The sequence below is a fragment of the Schistocerca nitens genome, chromosome 4 (assembly GCF_023898315.1).
Source record: "Schistocerca nitens isolate TAMUIC-IGC-003100 chromosome 4, iqSchNite1.1, whole genome shotgun sequence".
Lineage (NCBI taxonomy): Eukaryota > Metazoa > Arthropoda > Insecta > Orthoptera > Acrididae > Schistocerca > Schistocerca nitens.
The window spans coordinates 218,825,954-218,848,858 of record NC_064617.1 but is presented as its reverse complement, the minus strand read 5'-3'; positions in this window follow the sequence as shown (position 1 = coordinate 218,848,858).

Here is a 22,905-nt window from a genome sequence, read left to right as displayed (position 1 = left end):
AAATACTTATTATCAGAAGATTGGGTAAGTTTATTTTTTAATTTTCTTGAACCTGCTGGTTAAATAAAAGATTTGTTTATTTGCTCTGATTTGCTGGACTTGTGGCACATTCATCAATGCTCAAAAGAGAAGTATTCAGTTGCAATATAGTAGTCTTCAGTTGTTTTTACAATATCAACAAACACTCTTTTGTTCCATCATTTTTTGGGAGTGCATCCAGGACATTATCAACTCCTGTACCAATATTTTGACTGACAAACTTTCAGCTATTCTCAAGGTGAGTCACTTACAAGATTTTTAAAGCGTTTTATACTGTGGGGTGAATGAGACCTGCCAGGAAAACTTCAAGAAACCGTCTTTTCTTTGGAAACAATTTGTCTTGGCACAATAAAATTATTATAATTCTTTTTTTCATGTTGCCTGACATTGACTGCTGTGAGTAAATAAAGAACCTACTAAGATGAACTAATAATAATAATAATAATGAAAATGATTTTGTGTGTGTCAATGATTGGTTGCAAGTGTTTCAGTTGGAGGCCACTTTGGTGACTTATGTGGCCCTAACCAACCCCAGCTATCCAACTGGGGAGAAGGGGACATACTGTTGAATCTGGGATCCAAATCACATATAGTTTCTGGAGACACATCACATCGTTGATAGGTGAAGGCTAGGTAAGACACGGACTGAAAAATATGTGGTCTGACAGGGATATGATCTCATTACCACTCCGTTTCCAGGCACCGGCTTTCCCGCTAGACCACCGGGCTCGACACCAAGCGAGGTGACACAGTGGTGATTGAAACACAGGGATTGTACCTGTTAGTAGTGGGAAGCAATTGTTGGAAAACATGCTAAAAGTGTCCTTAGCCAATAATAAAATTACAGACAGGAACTGCATGCTGATCCAGATATTGTATATCCATACATCACTGACTGGCATCTGGCTGAAACATATAAGTTGCAAGCTGCAATTTGCATTACTAATGGTAAGGCTGCATCAGAAGACTAGATTGCAGTTAACCCTTCCAAATGAGTGAAAAGTTGCTGGAGATGCACCAATTCTAATAGCTTCAGTTTAATTATCTTCCATAGCTTCAATGTTTTGTGGCTAACGCTAGAAAGGAAAGTGTCTTTATTTTTTATTTTATTGCAATACACATTCCATAGATCCATTTTTGCATGGATGTGGAACGAGCAAAACATTTAATTCATTATTACATTTGTTTCCATCAGGGCAATAAACAAAGATTAAGAATAAAAATTGAAAATAATAATAATAATAAAGTAACACAATCAGTAAGTTCTAATCACACTCACAAACAAAGGGACCATTTTCTGGACTTACAGATCACCAATTAATCTAATTAAAGCTGCAAGGTATATTGAATTCACAATAATACATGGCATGGTAAATGGTCGTAGCTATCTCTGCTATGGAATTCTTTTTTCAAGCAAGAACTCGAGCTTATTTTTAAATAGCACATTATTATTTTGTAGACATGTAATATTACTTGGAATTGCACTGAAGGTTTTTGTGCTTGTGTATTGTACACCTTTTTGCACCAGAGACAAATTTTTCAGATCACAATGTATGTCACATTTCCTTCTTGTGTGAATGGAAGTAGCCAAAGTATGCAGATTTTGAGACATTGTTGCTGAATAAGCCATTTCAGGGTTTGCTGGATGTGGTGTTACCAGTTAAGCCTGTTATCTATATGTAAGCCAAAGAATTTCAAACAATTTATCCTCTGTATCTGCTGGCTCTCATGTGCAATGTTTATATCCTGTGGGCTTCTGTGACTGGAAATGAATGTAATTGGTTTTGCTGAGGATTATTGATAGAGAATTAACTGTGAACCAATTCAGAACAACCTTGAGTAATTAATTGGTTGGCATTTAATTGTGGGTCAGAGGATGTCTTATCTATCACACTGCTTGTGTCACCTGCAAACAATGTAAACATGCTTCTTTGTTTGAGGACAAAGGTAGGTCATTGATATACACACCTCAAAAAAAGTTTTGCATCACCCCAGTTCCCAGAACTCCTGAAGATAGACCTCGACTGTGGATATTTTATCACAGGCACAGTCCCTCTCACTGTTCTGAGATGTCACTAAACCCACCCAAAGATCTAAACAAGCATGAGCAGTGCTTATTAGATGGAGTGGGTCCGACAGCTGATCAGTTCCAATCATTCCACCAGGAAGGAGGTACACGGGTCATATAGTCTGTAGTTCAACCTTGCCTAGACAGTCAATACCGCTGTTCGATCGCATCCGCAGGAAGGGCTCCAACAAGGGAAGTGTCCAGGCATCTCGGAGTGAACCAAAGCAATTTTGTTCAGAATTTGAAGCCATTTTGACTATTTTTCAACTGTGACTGTCTCAAGAAATATGTAACTTGACTGACTTGACTTAATTCCTTTGGCCCCTATGGGGGCATAGGGCATCCAGGAGAACTCGCCATCCGTCTCTGTCTTTTGCCATTTGCCTCAATTCTGCCCAGGTCTTACCAACTCTTTTGGCTTCCCCTTCCACTGTCCTCTTCCATGTACCCCTTGGTCTTCCTCTCTTCCTTGTTCCCTGGGGATTCCATTCCAATGCTTTTTTCTCGATGGCTCCATCTGGTTTTCTCAAGGTGTGCCCCAACCAGCCCCACTTTCTCGCTCGTATCTGGTCTTCTATAGGTATCTGGTTTGTTATTCGCCAGAGCTCTGCATTACATATTTTTTCTGGCCACCAGATATTCATGATGCGTTGAAGACATTTATTTATGAAGCTTTGTAACTGGGTTGTTATCTTTCTATCCATTTTCTAGCTTTCACTGGCGTACAGAAGGACAGCCTTCACATTTGTATTAAAAATACGGATTTTTGTTTTGTATGTGATATTTCTATTTTTCCATATTGGATACAATTGCATGAAGGCAGCATTTGCCTTTTTAATGCGGTTTTTCACGTCATCGCCAGCTCCACCATCTTCCGCCACTATACTACCCAGATACAGGAATGAGTTGACAGTCTCCACTCGCTGCTCACCTATTAACAGGGGCACCCCCATGTTCCCTGAATTTACTCTCATTTCCTTTGTTTTGCCTGTATTTATCTTGAGGCCAGCAGTCTCTGCTTCTTCTTTCAGCAAGTTTAATTTAGCTTGCATATCACTCAGCCTTGGAGCTAATAAAACTATGTCGTCTGCAAAATCCAAATCCTCCAGACATTCGTGGATCCCCCACTGGATTCCTCATCTCCTGCCTGCTGTGACTCTTCTCATAACAGAGTCTAGAATGAGTAAAAAAAGTGTTGGTGACAAAATGCAACCCTGCCGGACTCCAGTTGTTACTTTTATGGGCTCTGTCATTTTTCCCTTGTGGAGTACGCAGCATTCGTAGCCATCATATAGATCTTTTATGATGTTTAAGATCTTCTGTGGTATGCCATACTTCCGCAACATCTGCCAGAGAACTTTATGTTTCACGGAATCGAAGGCCTTTTGAAAATCAATGAATGCCAGGTACATGGTTGCTTGGAATTCTTTGCTTTGCTCTAAGATGATCCTAAGAGTCTGCGTTGTGCCGTAAAACCGGCCTGTTCTTTACGCAGTTGCTTTTCAAGGGATTCTTTAATTCTGTTTAAAATAATTCTGGTGAGGACCTTACTGGGCACTGACAACAATGTAATACCACGCCAGTTATTACAGTCTGATAAATTTCCCTTTTTTGGGCTTTACCACCAAGCCATTTTTCCACTACTTTGGAGATTTCTCTTCAAGCCAAATAAGCTTCAGCAAAGGATGGAGCATTTTAACAGTACTTTCAATATCGGCTTTTAAGAGCTCTGGTGCTATGTTGTCTAGGCCTGGAGCCTTTGTACTTTTTAGTGTTTTCAAAGCAATCCTAATTTCATCCATTGTGGGGCACTGCAAATTTATATCTTGATCTTTTTCAACTTCCTCTGGAACATCTCTTACCTGTTCCTCTTGGTTGTCTTCACAATTTAACAGTTCCCTGAAGTGCTCCTCCCATCTCTCTAACTGTGCCTGTTGAGTTGTAAGCATCACACCATTCTTGTTCTTAACTGATCCTTCATGTCTGAAGTTCTTCATTGACAACCGTTTGGTAATGTTGTAGAGCTCTTTCATATTTCCTTGTCTTGCTGCCTCTTCTGCTAATTTTGCTTGCTCATCTATCCGTTTCCTTTTATCTCGACGTAGCAATGTTTTCACTTTCTTGTTCGCCTCCCTGTATTCTTTATGCGCTTCGCTCTTCTGCGCTCTTGTCTTACAAAAATTTAACTTAAGTTTTAGTTCTTTCCTGTGGCTGATTTCATTCCACATAGCATCGGAGATCCATTCGTTTCTTTGATGTGCCTTAAATCCTAAGATTTTTTCTCCCACGTCTAAATAACTGTTCTTGATTTTTTGCCAGCATGTTTCAATTCCCTCTTCCATAAAGTTTTTGTCAGAGAGGACCTGGAATCTGTTTTGTAGTTCAAGGGCAAATGTTTCTTTGATCTGTTGGTCTTTTAATCTTGCCACCTCTATTTTCTTGCACCTATGATTGAGCTTGGTTCTGTTTGCCACTATCTTCAGTCTGAATTCCGCCAAAACTAGGTGGTGGTCACTTCCAACGTCTGCCCCTCTTCTATTTCTGACATCTAACAGAGAGTGTCGGAACTTGCGGCTTATGACTATGTGGTCTATTTGATTTTCGGTAACGTGGTCTGGAGAAACCCACGTTATCTTATGGCAGTTACGATGTGGAAACAATGTGCCTCCAATGACTAGGTCATGTTCAGTGCATGTATCTATCAACAGTTCACCATTTACATTCCTGATCCCCATGCCATGCACGCCCATGATATGTTCAAGCCCTTCATTTTCTGAACCAACTTTTGCGTTCAAGTCACCCATTAAAATTTTTACGTTCCTAGAATTTGTTTGTCTAAGGACTCCGTTAAGCTCTGTATAAAATGCATCTTTTAATTCTCCTTTAGCTATTTCAGTAGGTGCATAGCATTGAATTACAGTGACATATCGCACATTTGTTTTAAAGCGTGCGGTTATTATCCGTTCTGAGACTGGTTTCCACTCCAGTAAGCTCTTCTTGCTGCTTTTAGATAGTAAGAGCCCTACACCATTCCTATGCATCGCGTCCTCACCTGTCTGACCCGCATACAGCAACACTCCACCATTTTGTGTTTGGAATTCCCCAGATTCTGGCCACCTTACTTCACTTAGTCCCAATATATCTAGTCGATAGTTCTCCATCTCTTTTTCAACCTGTCTTAGCCTCCCTGCCTCTCTCAATGTCCTTACGTTCCAAAAACCGATACGGGTTTTCCTTTTCAGGCCAAAGGTCATATCCTTAAGATCCATCCGGCTGTTTCTCCTTTTAGTTTCTGTGATATGTGTTTTTTGGTGGTGCGGGTTATCAGCCCACAGCCCCCTAGTGTCCTGGTGGGGCTGCCACCTCATGGCCTGGACACCTGCCAAGGTTTTATTTCAGGGCCTTACCCCTTAGATAGCTTGTCTTCACCACGACTACAGAACGCTATCCATCCCTTCGCAGTAAGGCCTATGTGCATCAACGTTGTCCTGGTTTCCAAGGATCTTCCGCTGTCCACATTAGGGGACTGTGTCTGGTGCCACACAATCACAAGGAGGAAAAGGAAAGGAAGGGAATGTATAGGATGGGACAGAACAGAATAGTATAGGACAGGACACTAGTCCCTCTGACTGTTCAGAGATGTCACTAAACCCACCCAAAGATCAAACAAGCATGAGCAGTGCTTATTAGATGGAGTGGGTCCGACAGCTGATCAGTTCCAATCATTCCACCAGGAAGGAGGTACACGGGTCATATTGTCTGTAGTTCAACCTTGCCTAGACAGTCAATACCGCTGTTCGATCGCATCCGCAGGAAGGGCTCCAACAAGGGAAGTGTCCAGGCATCTCGGAGTGAACCAAAGCAATTTTGTTCAGAATTTGAAGCCATTTTGACTATTTTTCAACTGTGACTCAAGAAATATGTAAAGGTTTTCTAAATTACCACTTTCAGTCACAAACTTTGTTGACTATTGTATTACTTCTTTATTTAGCAACATGTTTCGAGGAAATGCCTCAGCTTCAGGCTAAATGGGATTACAAAAACAATTTTACAATAAGGTCATACTGATGCTGATGTAACAGCATTTAGGAAAAGGCTATGTAACATCAGTATGACCTTACTGTAAAATTGTTTTTGTAATGCCATTTAGCTTGAAGATGGTATTCCCTCAAAACATGTCACTAAATAAATAAGTAATACAATAGTCAACAGAGTTTGTGACTGCTAGTGGCAATCTAAAAACCTTTACGTAGGTGTTGTTCAGACATGGAGGAGATACAGAGAGACAGGAACTGTCTATGATATGCCTTACTCTGGTCGCCCAAGGGTTACTACTTCAATGGATGACCTCTACCTATGGATTATGGCTTGGAGGAAGCCTGACAGCAATGCCACCATGTTTAATAATGCTTTTCGTGCAGCCACAGGACATCGTGTTATGACTCAAACTGTGCACAGTAGGCTGCATGACGCGCAAATTCACTCCTGATGTCCATGGCGAGGTCCATCTTTGCAACCACGACACCATGCAACACAATACCGATGGCCCCAACAACATGCCGAATGGACCGCTCAGGGTTGGCAGCATGTCCTCTTCGCCAATGAGTGTCACATATGCCTTCAACCAGACAATCGTCAGAGACGTGTTTGGAGGCAACCCTGTCAGGCTGAATGCCTTAGGCACACTATCCAGCGAGTGCATCAAGGTGGAGGTTCCCTGATGTTTTGGGGTGGCATTAAGTGGGGCGGATATGCCGCTGGTGGTCATGGAAGGTGCCGTAATGGCTGTACAACACGTGAATGCCATCCTCCGACTCATAGTGCAACCATATCGGCAGCATATTGGCGAGGCATTCATCTTCATGGACGACAATTCACACCCCCATTGTGCACATCTTGATATGTCTTCCTTCAGGATAATGGCATCGCTCAACTAAAGTGGTCAGCATGTTTTCCAGACATGAACCCTGTCGAACATGCCTGGGATAGATTGAAAAGGACTGTTTATGGACATCATAACCTACCAATTTCTCTGAGGGATCTACGCCAAATCCTCATGGAGGAGTTGGACAATCTGGACCAACAGTGCCGTGATGAACTTGTGGATAGTATGCCACGATGAATACAGGCATGCATCAATGCAAGAGGACATGCTAATGGGTATTAGAGGTACTGGTGTGTACTGCAATCTGGACCACCAGCTCTGAAGGTCTCGCTGTGTGGTGGTACAACATGTGGTTTTTGTGAGCAATAAAAAGGGCGGAAATGATGTTTATGTTTATCTCTATTCCAATTATCTGTACAGGTTCCGGAACTCTCAGAACTCAGGTGATGCAAAATTTTTTTTAATGTGTGTATATGAGAAATAGCAGAGTGCCAAGGACAGAATCTTGTGGAACTCCATATTTACTTTTCCCCAGTCAGCCTATACCCCTCCTACCTGCATATTGTTACCGTCTAACACTATTTTCTGTTGTCTGCCCTGTAGATAGGATTTGAGCCAGTTGCCCATTTGTCCTCCGAGTCCATAGTGGCATGTTTTCTCTATAAGCACTCTATGATTGACACAGTTGTAGGCCTTAGACAGATCACAAAATATGCTCACAGGCAATGTCTTCTTGTCAAGGCATTCCAAAACGTTACTGGTAAATGAAAATATAGCTTCAGTTGTGAAGATATCTTCTCCAAATCCAAACTGGTTTTTACTAATTAATGCAAAGTTTTCTAGGTGACTGACTGTCCTGCATATATTAATTTTTCAAGGACTTCAGAAAATGTAGTCAAAAGAGAGAGAGGATGATAGTTTGTAACATCTGAGGTATTGTCATTTTTATAGGGGGGCTTTACAATAGCAAACTTCATCCTGTCAGTGAAGATATCTTTTTTCAGAAAGGCATTGAATATGAGCTAGGACTTCACTGAACTGATTGCAGCAGGCTTTTAGCATTTTGCTGGAGATGATGTTGACACCAGTTGAATTTTTGCTTTTTAAAGAAATAATGGTTTTTCTTACTTCCTGTACTGTTATAGGGGCTATACTTATCAGCTCTATGGAAACTGGGAAATGATCTTTCAATATTTTTAAGGCTTCTTATACAGAGCCATTTCGTCTTGTTTTCTCAGCAACATTTAAAAAGTACTCACTAAAATTTTTGCCACAGTCTCTCGGTTTTGTACTTGCTAACCTACATTAATGAGAACAATGTTTTGGGAACTACTGAGGCAATTTGCAGCAGTCTCACTGCTTATCACTTCCCATACTGTTTTGATTTTGTTATTGGATTTATTAATTTTGGAGCATAGGTACAAACTTTTTAACTTCTAAATAACTTTACTTAGTATTTTACAATTTTTTTTATAGTAATTTGGCTGGTTGTGGTTGTCTGGATTTTTTGTGGTGATGTATGGGCCTTTGATTCCTTTTGCATGAAATCTTGATACCAGTGTTATCCAGGGCTTTTTGGTGTGTATTGTGGGGCTTTTTTTTTTTTTTTTTTTTTTTTTTTTTTTTTTTTTTTTTTTTTTTTTTTTTTTTTTTTGAGGAGGTGCTTTCAAATATCAGTGCCACTTCATTACTCAGACGATTGTATTTGGAATTGGCATTTTCTAAATTATGCACAAGTCTCCACTCTGTGGTTCGGAGGTGTGATTTATCTGATTTATCATGTTGTTGGGCAAATGGTCAAAGATTTTTCTTGCTGTATATTGAACTTCTTTCTGAGCCACTCACAGCTTTAATAATCTCTGTACAAGAGGGCTATTTGGAAGTAAGTGCCAATCGATCATGAAATGGAAACCACTGTGAAAATAATAAAATGTTTCATTTGCAAAATTACCTACACGTTCCAACTACATCTCTTAAGTATTTGCTGCTCTGACTTAGACATTTGTCATAGTATTGTGCCAACTTTCCAATACTCTCATCATAGATGGCAGCCACTTGTGTTAATCACCAATACTCTTTGCTGGTCTGCAACTTGTGAGTGTGCCAAAATGGGGTCTTCAAAACCAGCGGTTCATGTGAGCAGAGATGAAACTCGGGGGGCAGCCAGTAATGGGCTGTATTGTGGGTGATCAAACACTTTCCATCGAAAATACTGCAGGAGCATCTTCATTGCACCTGTAGAGTGCGGTGGGGAAGTGTCATGAAGAAGGAATGCTTGACAGTTGTTATGTGGGCTGCATGACGTCAGGTGAAATCTCTCACCAAGCCCTCATGCTTGACGGGAGATGCTATTTCCCAGGCATCTGTACATACTCACTGTATGCTCAGAACTGAAAAGAGCAACAAGACACAATCGATGGGCATATTTGCAACACTGCTCAACATGTCTGTGTAAAGCTTCATCAGATTTTCATCGTGGTTTCAATATCATGACCGAATGGAACTTGCTTTCCGAAGAACCCTCATATAAAAGACAATATCCCGACTGACTGGCTCACACACTTACTAACCACCCCCAGCCCAAACTGCTGAGGATAGAACCTTGAAATTCATAGAGGGTGTTGATCTTATACTGTAGGCATTGTTTAAGAAGGGATATTTTGATTTTCCATCCCTAAGGGGCTAAAATAGAGGAGAAAGTTTTTTGAAAATATGTCACTATTAAGCAAATTTCAAGCTAGACATATGAAAATTGGTATTTGGCTTCTCAGTCAGAAGTAAAGAAATTCGTGTTTCAGCATTTTTGGAAATTCAATCACTATGGGGTTGAAATTTTATTTTGAAAATAAATATTTGTTAAATAACTACTAAAGCATGTTTAAAGCTACATCTATGAAAAATGGTATTTGACTTCTCTCTCAGAAATAAATAATAATAAGAAACATGTTTTTAGAAATTGGAGGAGTGAAATAGGAGATGAAAATTGTTAAGTAAATATTTTGTTGTATTAAAAAGTGTTTAAAGCTAAATCTATGAAAACTGGTATTTCACTTCTTGGCTAAGTATAAAGAAATATGAGTTAGCAGATCAAAGTTTTTATGAAAATGTCACCACAAGAAACCAAAAGGCACGATTAACAAAAACCTTCGACTCCAGATAGCAGAACCACTTTTTGGGCAGAAGTACATTCAGAAAAGACTGTGATTTTGTGGCCTTAATTAGTGTAAGAAATTTAGAAGGTTTTGCAATTGATGAACAACATAAAAATCTAAGTAAAGAAAATCACAAAAAATCTGTGCAGTTCATACAGTCTATGCTAACAAAGCAGCGGGCACTAAGCTAGTGCGTAATAAAAGTAATTTTTTCCCTCTAGTGTTTTAGATATGGACATATGAGTTCTTCTGAAATTGTGATGGATTATTTATCAGGAATTTTATTAGCAAATACATGTATTGCAATAGCACAGTTCAAATGCCTAGCTTCCTTGAAGAGTTACCTACATTACATCTGTGAGTGAACACCACATATTATTCTTACTATTTGTTACTGTGCAATCAATATTTTTTCTCTGTAAGTGATGAGTTACGTCAGAAAATGATATTGAAGGGATGTATAAAACTATAGAGAGTATCCCGCCCTCAAACTTCCGCTCAATCAAAAATGAGATAGGACTTCAACAGATTTATTAATTCTCAAAACCACATTACTAAGTTAGGTACAGGCTTTGTTTTATAACAAGAGTAACAGAATGTTTCTGACAAAAAGTAAAAGTTAGTATTTGCTGTGCGATTCTAAGAATAAGTGTGGTGTGTCACTGCAGGTGTGTCTCCGAGCGCCAAGCAGTGAAAACACTCAGTGTCAGGACATCGTTCTTCTGTCTTTGCACTCACACGCAAACTGTGCTGAACAACATTTGAGATTCGCATGAACTACTATCGCATGCGCCAATTACAATATCAGCCTGTAGCAGTCAGCCCCCTTGGCAAGACTGGAGCATGGTAAGTCTTCTCTGTACCTGGTGGGAAAATGAACATATCTTCCTGAGCGAGTGGTGCATCTAAGTTCTTCTTCAAATGGTTGAGTTGGTGCCAGAGTGGGAGGCTGGATTATAGCCCCCTTTCTTCTCCTCTCTTGAAATCCTTGGAAGTGTAGTCGGCACTTATTTGAACATGTAGGCCATCTTAACTGTATTCATTGAAACTGTAGCTGGTTTGCCATTAACAAGAATGTCCATGGTATGCAAACTTCTGCACAGAACAGGGCATGGTCAAGTTTTGGGTGGTTGTGGTGGTGGTTTAACAGTGTCCGTGCAAAGCATAATGTGAGTGCACATGTCCATATCCTTACGCATGAACGTTTTGTGGTATCCAAGCCTAGTGGGTCTCACTGGCTTCATGCGGTCCACTATCTCATATAGAGTATGTAGGAATTATCCTCCTGAGGCCCAAAGGGGTTTTTTCTTTAATTTCATTTAGAACGTACTCTTTTTTTGGGCCAGATATGCCTAAAATACATATTAAAACAGGACTTTTTTTGCAATTTTACTTTTTTCAGAATGTCTGGTACAGTATACTGAACTTTGTGTCTCAAGCATTGCTTTTGTGTGTAGTCCACTATACTGGACAGTGGACCTCGGGAGGATACAGTTGATTGTTAACATCAGATACCTTTGTGGCATTGCCGAATACACCCAACAGACGCAGTGACATTCTGTATAAAAGCTCTGCTGCTGAAGTCTCAATGTCTGGATTGAATGCATTCCTCAGATCAAGTAGGGCAATGGGAAGTGCAGAAGTCCATGTGGTCCTGTGGCACATAAATGCTGCCTCTAATGTTCGGTGCCACCTTTGCAGTATGTCTCTAGCAGGGTGGTAGGCCGTGGTCTTGTGGTGCGAATATCCACAGAACTTGGCTAGCTGCATGAACAATTCAGCCTTGAACTGTCTCCACCTGTCGGTTGTTATATGGAGAGGGCAACCAAATTTGGTGAGCCATGTTGATGCGAAAGCTGCTGCAAGCATTTATGCTGAAATGTCATCAGTAGGTACTGCTTCTGGCCAATGCATGTACCTACTGTCATTATCATTATGTAGCAACGGCTATCTGACAGAGGCAGTGGTCCTACCACGTCCATGTGAGAAAAACACACACTGACATCTGGGAACGCCCATATTGGAGCATGCAAATATCGGGCAACTTTGGATAACTGGCCTTGTGGGTATGATCTAGTCCACCGACGACAATCTCTGTTCATGCTCAGCCACACCAACCTCTGTAACACCAGTTTACTCATCACATGCACTCCAGGGTGACACTAGTTATGGAGGTTATCAGACACCGCCCTGCAGAATGCGGTGAGTACATACAGTCGTGATCTGACGTGCAGTGTATCATAGTAGACCTTGCTGGTTTCATACGGAATGCTGACCAGTTGCAATTTTAGCAATTTTGTCATCGCATTATATTGCTTGTAATTCAGGGTCTTCTTGCTGCATTCCTGCTAGCTCTGTCATGTTCAGTGGTTGTGAAATACCAAATACTCTGGGTAAGCAATTGGCCACCACGTTGGTCAGTCCAGAAATGTGCTACAAGTCTGTAGTGAATTGGCTTGTAAACTCAAGTTGAGAGTACTGTCATGGTGAGCACCAGTCACTGTTCTTATGGAATGTGTATTCCAGTGGTATGTGGTCCACAACTGCCATGCACCATCTACCCATTTTGGTGCTTTGAATGCCATATCCATACTCTCATTCTTTTGAACGGTAGCTTAACCTAGTACCTTTGTGCCTGATAGTGCAGTATTTAATGGTGCTTACTGCTTTTCAGTACATGGTAAAAGATGCTGGTAAAAATTTAGCATCGCGAGATATCTGTGTAGCTCTTTTATAATTTGTAGGCTTTGGCAGTTGTAATATGGCCTCTACTTTTTATGACAGTGGTGCAGAACCAGAGGACAATATGTGGTGGCTCAGAAACTGAACTCCAGGCTAGCCAAAAATATATTTTGCAATGTTTAAAACATGCTTTACTTCTCCAGTCGTTTAAGAACCACATGTAAGTGAAGTGCCTGTAATGCTGTTCTCTGGTTTCTGAATATACCAACATGTTGTCCAGGTATGTGAACCAGAAAGGTAGCCCATGCAAGATAGAACCCATGAACCACTCCCAGGACTGCACAGCGTTCTGCAACCCAAATGTCATAAACTTTGACTAAAATAATCCAAAGGGCATAATTATAGCCGCCTTGGGAATGTTCTCTGGCATGACCATGATCTGCATGTAGCCCTTTGCACAGTCAATGATGCTAAATACTGTTGAGTTATGAGGAGTGTGGTTGTAGCCATGTAATAATGGTACCGGGTAGCAATTGGGAATAGCCCTGGCACTCATCACCTTTTTTACGGTCTAGGTGTAATACTGACACCCACGGACTGTATGACATACGAATAACTCCCTCCTTCAACATAAGGTCAAACTCTGCCAGTGATATTGCGAGGCGTCCACATTCTACTCTGCATGTGCAACATGACACAGGGGGTCCATCTGTAGTTTTGATGTGATGGACAGTGTCATGCAACACCTTTGTGATGCTCCCGGAGGTCTAGCTAAGCCCAGAAAATCTTGCAAAATTGCGCAGTACTCTTCATCTGCTACTTGCACAAGCTTGATGCTACTGGTTCTAGTATCACGGTAATTCCAGCGGCTGTCCAACCAATAATGTTGTCCACAAGGCAGGCATTAGATGTATTGAGCAAGAGTCTGGAATATGCTAAGAAATCAGCGATTATTATCGCCCCAGACACGTCTGCTACTGTAAAATTCCACGTAAATTGTCTACCCAGGCTTAGACTCACATCCTCACACCATGTACCATAAGCTGGGATCTCTGTATTGTTAGCAGCTGCCAAGCTGACTGGTTGCATGGCCTCTAGCATCAAAGTGACTTCCTTGGTAAAATACTCAGATCAGATTCTGTATTTATTAGATATTTCCTTCCCGACGTCCACTCCATTATAAATAGGCTTCAAGGGTTGCAGTCAGTTGCACCTACTAACAATGGCTGTTCCCATTTGGGAATGTGCATGGGCTTGTACGCTGTATCTGCGGTGGTACAAGCAAAATGTAGAGCTAGACTCTGGTGCAGAATGTGAAGTCATTGGCTATGCCCTCTGTGGCGGCTCATATTACCATGCGAAAGCAAAGGTACCATCTGTGAGCTTAAGAGATCCACTTTGGCAGCTAGGGCATCGTAATCAGAACGCAACACTTTAGGGGCTATGGAAGTAACACTGGTAGGAACAGTTACTGTAGTGGCCTGCGAGCACGGTGTGATGGAATCTCGAATGCGGTCAGCAAGTTCTGCGACTGTATCCAGTGACATGTCCAACTGCATATCAATGATGGCATGTCCCCAGATGGCGGACATTTGCTCCAAATCGTGTACAGGAGATTGTCAGAAATTAGCTGATGTCCACTGTGTTGCAAAGATAGTGAAGGTATTGTGAGGGCTTCCTGTCACCCATTTCTTCTTGAGCCTATACCTGGTGAATGTGATCTTCCTGAAGCCGCTACACGACGTATGAGCTCCGCTTTTAATCAGTCATAGATATTTTCCCCATTGGAGGTACTGTTATTACGTCTTGAACCTCCGTAGCACATCACTGGTTGAGACAGCTTATGAGCAAAGGAAATTTAGTGTTATTGACAGTTATTCTGGTGCAGGAAAAGTTTGCTTCAGCCTAAGAAAATCACAATATTGGATTGTGGGGCCAAAAGGGCAGGAGGAACACTGCCAGGCAAGATGCCATTGATCATTCCATCACTGTTTGTTCGTATGGTGGGATGTATTACTGCATGAGAATACCCCAAACCCAAAAACGAGATGCAACTTCAACAGATTTATTAACTCTCAAAACTACATTACTAAGTTAGGTACCAGCTCTGTTTTTTACCAAGAGTAATCTGTTCTTCAGCAAAGAATAAAAATCAGCAGTTGCACTGTGATTCTAAAAATAAATGTGGCAAATCGCTGTAGGTGTATCACTGCACCCAAAGCGGTGAAAACACTTGGTGTCAGGACGATATTTTTCTGTCTTCGCGCTCACACATGAACTGATCTATACGACATTTGAGATTGACATGATTGACTATTTGCACGTGCCGACCGCAGTATCATCGTGTAGCAGTCGCTACAATACCATAAGACATTATTGAGTGGAAAAATGCTAAATATGTCAGGAGGTTGATTTGTTTGTTTTCAAGATTATCAGTTAAACGAAGAGCAACAGCAGTTGAACATAACTGTTTGAGAAATTCAGTAGTATCCTTCTTCCAGTTCAAGTTTTCATCAGTATGTACAACCAAAAATTTGGAGCTTTCTACTTTATTTACTGACTCCTGCTCATGTGCTGCACGAAATGTTTGTATGACTTTATTTGTTGTTTTGAACTGAATATAATGTGTTTTTCAGAATTTGGGGGGGGGGGGGGGGGGGAGGGGCCCATTTTCTGAGAACCACTTTATGATTCTTTGGAAAAATTTCATTTTACCATCTTATCTGTTGCTTTCTCTATAATGGGATTTATTATAACACTAGTTCTGTTTGCAAAAAGTACTAATTCTCCTTATTGAATTTTAAGTGGAACATCATTCACATAAGAGTGGACACAGAATTTCTTCCCACTAACTAAAATTTTCTACCATTCTGACAGTATTTGGATTATTCAGAACAGCCTTTGCTTCTGTTTGTTAAGTATCATCCAAACCAGCTCTGTGTAAAGCCATGAAGTTCATAAAACTTGAGTTTTTCTCAGAGAAGAAGATGATCTACACAATCAAACGCCTTGGAAAAATCACAAAAAATACCATCTGGTGGTAATTTATTTGACTTTCCGTCAATTACTACGAACTGTGACTCTCTGACAGGAAATCACAAATCCAGTCACATAACTGAGACGATATTCCATAAGCACGCAGTTTCACTACTAGCCGCCTGTGTGGTACAGTGTCAAAAGCCTTCCGGAAATCCAGCAAAACGGAATCGATCTGAAATCCCTTCTCAATAGCACTCAACACTTCACGTGAATAAAGAGCTAGCTGTGACTCAAAAGAACGATGTTTTCTAAACCCATGTTGTCTGTGTGTCAAAAGACCGTTTTCTTCGAGGTAATTCATAATGTTCCAAAATGCTGCTGCACATCGGCGTTAACGATATGGGCCTATAATTTAGTGGATTACTCTAACTACCTTTCTTGAATATTGATGTGACCTGTGCAACTTTCCAGTCATTGGGTACAGATCTTTCGTCGAGCGAACGGTTGTATATGATTGTAAGGTATGGAGCTAATGCATCAGCACACTCCGAAAGGAACCTAAATGGTATACAATTTCGACCAGAGGACTTGCTTCACTACTCCGAGGATATTTACTTCTACGTTACTCTTGTTGGCAGCTGTTCTCGATTTGCATTCTGGAATATTTACTTCGTCTTCTTTTGTGAAGGCATATCGGAAGGCTGTGTTTAGTAACTCTGCTTTGGCAGCACTGTCATCGATAGTATCTCCATTGCTATCGCTCAGAGATGTCATTGATTGTTTCATGCTGCTAACCAACGAGTTAAAATTTTAACTCATTGCCGCTAACATACTTCACATACGATCAGAATCTCTTTGGCTTTTCCGCCAGGTTTCGAGACCAAGTTTCGTTGTGGAAACTGTTATAGGCATCTCACATTGAAGTCCTCACTAAATTTCGAACTTCGGTAAAAGATCGCCAAACTTGGGGATTTTGCGTCTGTTTAAATTTGAGATGTTTGTTTCGTTGTTTCTGCAACAGTGTCCTAACCCGTTTTGGGTACCAAAGAGGATCAGCTCTGTCGTTTGTTAATTTATTTGATATAAATCTCTCAATTGCTGCCGATACTGTTTCTCTGAATTTAAGCAACATCTGGCCTACATTTATATTATTAATTTGGAATGAGTGGAGATTATCTCTCAGGAAGGCGTCGAGTGAATTTTTATCTGCTTTTTTGAATAGGTATATTATTCGCTTATTTTTCGAGAATTTGGGGATTACAGTATTCAATCTCGCTTCAACAACACTGTGTTCACTAATCCCTGATTCGGTTTTGATGCTCGTTATTAACTTAGGATTATTTGTTGCTAAAAGGTCAAGTGTGTTTTCACAACCGTTTACTATTCGCGTGGGCTCATGAACTAACTGCTCGAAATAATTTTCAGAAAACGCGTTTATCACAATTTCGGATGATATTTTATGCGTACCCCCGGAATTAAACATGTATTCAACAAATCGAGGGTAAATTAAAGTCACCACCAACTATTATCGTATGATTCGGGTATGTGTTTGAAATCAAACCCAAGTTTTCTTTGAACCTTTCTGCAACTGTATCATCTGAAGTGGGAAGTCGGTAAAAGGATCCAATTATTATTTTATTCCGGTTGCCAACAATGATCACTGCCCATACTAACTCACAGGAAGTGTCTACTTCAATTTCGCGACAAGTTCAACTACTTCTAACTGCAAAAAACATGTCACCGCCAACCGTGTTTAGCCTATCCTTTCAGAACACCGTTAGGTTTTCGCAAAAATTTCGGCTGAGCTTATATCCCGCTTTAGCCAGCTTTCAGTGCCTATAACCATTGAACATCAGTGCTTTATATTAGCGCTTGGAGCTCTGGTACTTTCCCAACACAGCTACGACAATTTACAACTGTTAACGCCAATGGTTCTCGTAACTGCGTTCTTCCTGTGTTCAGCCTACACCATTTGTGACTGAAGCCCTTTTTGTGTTTTCCCGAGACCCTCGAACTTAAAAAACCGCCCAGTCCACGCCCCACAGCCCCTGCTACCCGTGTAGCCGACTCCTACGTATAGTGGACACCTGACCCACCCAGCAGAACCCGAAAGTACATTACTTTTTTTGAATATTTTGGAAAAAGATGTCAGTAAGGAAACCGGATGATAAATGTTTAATCTGTCTTGTCACATTCCTTATGAAGAGGTTTAACAATAGTAATTACAGTGCTGCATTGAGAGAGTATAACTGACTGAAAACTCTTAGGAGAGTTGAAAGCACAGATGAACTTGGTGTGACACCTGGGAGAGGAAAGCATCTTATCCCCACAGAACTTATTGATGAGGTTGCTGTTGTTGTAACTGACCATGGAGCTCATACCCTGGCTAGTACTCGTGCAGTGTCACAAGAAATATCCATACCATAGTCAACAGTACAGAAAGTTTTGCGGTCTATTTTAGACTGACGCCCATACAAGATCCAGACAGTGCAGCAACTGAAACCTTATGATCTGCAGCAACAATCTGAATTTTCTCTTTGGTTTCTGGCATGGATCAGTTGATGACATGTGGCTGGGCAGTAGTGATGGGCTAAACTGCGATTTTCCGATATCAGTGATTTCTGTGAATGCTACTTTTCAGTATCTGTTATTCTTAACTGCGATTTGTCGCAGTTAAGAGTCGCAGTTAAGGAACATAGGTCGTGTATCCCTCCGCCACTGCTATTTCTGCGATTTCTGCTACTTCCGCGATTTCTGCTACTTCTGCGATTTCTGCTACTTCTGTGACTTCTGCTACTTCTGCGATTTCTGTGACTTCTGCTACTTCTGCGATTTCTGTGACTCCTGCGATTTCTGCGACTTACTACTGTATGAAAAAGTTACATCTGTCAACACGGAAAATTGCATCGCAACAAACCTGTCATTGGCAAGTATGTTTTACGTTTTTTCTTCCGTTGGCTTTAATTTTGTATTAAAGAAACAACTGTGAAAATATTAATAGTGTAATTAATATGTAAGTAGCCGTACAGTACCGTAATAGTTCGTCTTTAGAAAATGAATTCTAATATATTGTTATGTTCACAGGTACCTGAACTACATTTCAGTCACTCAGTAAAGTGATAACTCAAAATATCATTGTCAACAGATCTGAAGAAATTGCCACTGCGTCTTTAGACCGTTTTCGTCAGACGAGAGGTTAGTTTCCAAGCGTTTCGATGGACTTAATTACTTCAGTGAGATCGTTCTTGCAAATGTGATATTCATTATAGCAAATATTAGCAATCTACTCTGTCAATTATATTTCTAGTAATTAATGACAGCAAAAATTGTTTAATAATCCTTGTGTTTTTGCAGACACAGTTCTGACTCTGATTACTGGTTGCTGTACGTATCTATCCACATCAAGGCTGTTGGGAGAGACTCGTGAAGATTCAAGACAGCTCTTAGAGGATTTGCAGTTTAAAAGTGAAACAATTGTGAAATAAGTGTGTGAATGATTAAGCTGTGTTTTATTGAAGTTGTTGTGCGATTTTAAAGGAATAATAAATGTCAAATACAGTGAGTGAATAATAAAAATCTCATTTTCCACATGTTAAGCCGTCCTATACCCATAATTTTCCGCCACTTACTTATTGGTAAACACTTGTTGGAGAGCGACATGCCGCCCCCCACCCCCGCCCCCTTTCTCCACAATCTTGGTGTGACACTGACCTGTAACATATCCCGAAGTCTACAATATGCATTTTGAGGCTGTTGATATGAAAGTGAGAAGTACAGATCTTCCAGTTAAATCAGGAATAGCTTAAGTGCATTACTTGAAAGTAACACAGGAAAAGCTTACTTATGTAGGTGGTAGTAGTGTCGGCAAAAAGTTCTTGTGTGTGAAGTTGCCATGTAGAACACCAGGTGTAAAACTTTTCTCCCGAGTCTTGAACTGTGTCGGAACAAAAGTGAGGCATTCATATGACTGTTTTCATTTCTCTACACTTATACAGATGTCTGAGTTCTGCTGTGTTAACATTGCAAAGTCCTGTAGGCATGTGGAGTATTAACCAAAACTGTCATATTGGAAGCAGAATCAAACACATCTGTTACGTTACTTGATATTTTCAGGAGAAAATGGCAATGTTGCTTCTTATTAATATAATACATTCAGAGTCACAGCAGTATTTGACCAACCATAACTGATGCTGAATGTGCATGTCGTCATATAATATGAAAGGCTTGGCTTATTTCAATAGTGGTACAAGTCCATTACCTCCACTTTTCTGTCTATAATGCTTCTAAAATTAGTGATCCAAACAAACATAAATAAAGGTTCATCTCTAGCAAGAAGCCATATGCTTGAATATTTCTGGTATCTCAACTGCAGATTTTTCAGCGCTCATTTAACTTTACGACTCTATATCTCAAAATTAACAAAAATGGACTTGTACCACTATTGAAATAAGCCCTTCATATGCACACACAGCACATCGATCTCGTGAGGCACAAGGCTCTCATAACGAAGTACGTACGTCGGTCAACAGATGACACTAGGAAAAGTATGTTAACTGCGCTTTTTAGTTGCTACTTGCGACTCTTAGTTGCGATTTGTCACAGAAATCGCAGTTTGACTCGGTAGCGAATAGCGTAGTATGAACTTTGCTCAACAGATGGCAGTGCTAACTGCGCTTTTTAGTTGCTACTTGCGACTCTTAGTTGCGACTTGTCACGGAAATCGCAGTTAAGAATCCATAGCGTACCGCAGAGATGGGCGTAGTACGAACTTTGACCCACAGATGGCACTGTTAACCGCGCTTTCTAGTTGCTACTTGCGACTCTTAGTTGCGACTTGTCACGGAAATCGCAGAAAGCAGTGCTAAATTCGACCAATAGATGGCTCACGTCTTTGAATGTGAAATACTACTTGCGACTGCTAACTGTGACTGAAATCGCAGTTAGATTCTGTAAAGTTGCTACTGTGATATCTGTGACTTCTCAGTCACTGCGATTTCTAACAGATACGCGATTTCCTGCCCACCACTACTGGGCAGTATTCTATGGAGTGCTGAGGCACATTTTATGCTACAGGGTTTGTGAATACACGGAACTGCCGAATCTAGGGTACTGTTAAACCGCGTGTTGTGCACAAAGAGCCACTGCGTCACTGTATATGATGGTGTGGATTCAGAAGCGCCTTTATTTCCAGTCTGTTCTTCTTTGAAGAGAATAAATCCAGAGAGCCTGTCAAGTATATCATGACGTCGGCGTGTTACTGACATCTCCTTGTACAGCATGTGATTCCTGCTTTGGAAGAGCACAGTTGTGTGGAAACCACTGTTTTCATGCAAGATGGGGCAACACCTCACTCATGCAGTGAAAGATCTGGTTAATGCAACCTTCGATGAATATCTTATCACCAAAGGTTTTCCACATGAATGGGCTGCAAGATCATCTGATCTGAATCCATGTGACTTTTGGCTCGGGTGATGTGTAAAAGAAAGCATTCACCAGGTGCACACTCGGTCTCTACCTGGTCTAAAGGCCAGTATACAGGAACATGTTCCTCAGATCCACTGGAACGGCTGCGAGGAACTGTTGATCACGTTTTCTTATGGATGCAGTATGTTGTTGACATCTCTGGTGCTCATATTGAACAAATTATATATGCGGCAGTTAATCATACAATCAACAGTATACCTTTCTCACTTGTTTGACCTTTTCTACCTGCTTCCTATCCTCAATCCGTTACATATGGAACATTTATATAAGTATTTTTCCCGTGTAAACTAGTTCCACATTAATGAATTACAATATCTACAACGTTTTACTGCCATACAATAAGTATAGCCCATGCTGGACCTCTTGTGAGTAGCTGCACTTTAATTATAACCACCCGATGTGTTAACACCATAAAACAGCTATAAGCAGTTTTAATATGGCATGAAAGAAGTCGCCGGCCGCGGTGGCCGAGCAGTTCTAGGCGCTTCAGTCTGGAACCACGCGACTGCTACGGTCGCAGGTTCGAATCCTGCCTCGGGCATGGATGTGTGTGATGCCCTTAGGCTAGTTAGGTTTAAGTAGTTCTAAGTTCTAGGGGACTAATGACCTCAGATGTTAAGTCCCATAGTGCTCAGGGCCATTTGAACCATGAAAGAAGGTTTTATACGCGGAACAGACTTGGAGACACCAGAAGCTTTCAAATACATTATACACTGTCCAGCCATATTATTGAGACCACGTGACAAGCCTGAATAACCAACTTTTTGCAGTGTAGACCTCTGAGAGATGTGTAGGAAGAGAGTCAATGAGGTTCTGGAAGATACTGATTAGGATGTGGGCCTATGTCGACTCCAGTGCCATGGCCACCTGCATTACGTTTCTCAGTTGAGGATTCGTGGTGCAAACAGCCCTATTGAGGTGGACTCGTAGATTCTTGATTAGGTTTAAATCTGGAGAGTTTGGTGGCCAGGGGAGTCCAGTAAACTCACCCTAGTGCTATTCAAACCATGGGTGTTCACTACAAGTTGTGCGACACGTTGCAATGTCCTGCTGGTAGATGCCATCCTGCTGAGGTGAAACATGCAATGTGTTGGGGTGGACATGGTTCCCAAGGGCAGACGCATACTTGTGTTGATCCATTATATCTTCCTGAATGACGAAATCACCCGCGGTATTTCACAAAAATATTCCGCAGACCACAGTGTCCCCTCCTCTGGCTCATTCGTTTTAAACATTTCACACCATCTGTCTGATGGAGCATAAAATTTGATTCATCTGAAAAGGCCACCTGTTGATACTCGATGCCAGTTGTAGTATTGGTGGAATTAGGTGCCTGTTGCGGAGGGCCATATGCAGCAACGTCACTTAGGAGACACTGCTGGTACTCGATTGGTTCGTCTGGGCATTCAGTTATACATCTATTCACTAATACACATCTCCACAGTTGTCGTCCACTCCTGTCATCTATGACCTGTGGTACACCACAGTTTCCTTGGCACTGGTTTTGGGAAGCACCATTTTGCCATGCACAGTATACCTTAACCACAGCAGTATGCAAGTATGCTTAGCCGTTTCAGAAATTCTTCCACCCTTTGTCTGAAAGCCAGTGATCATGC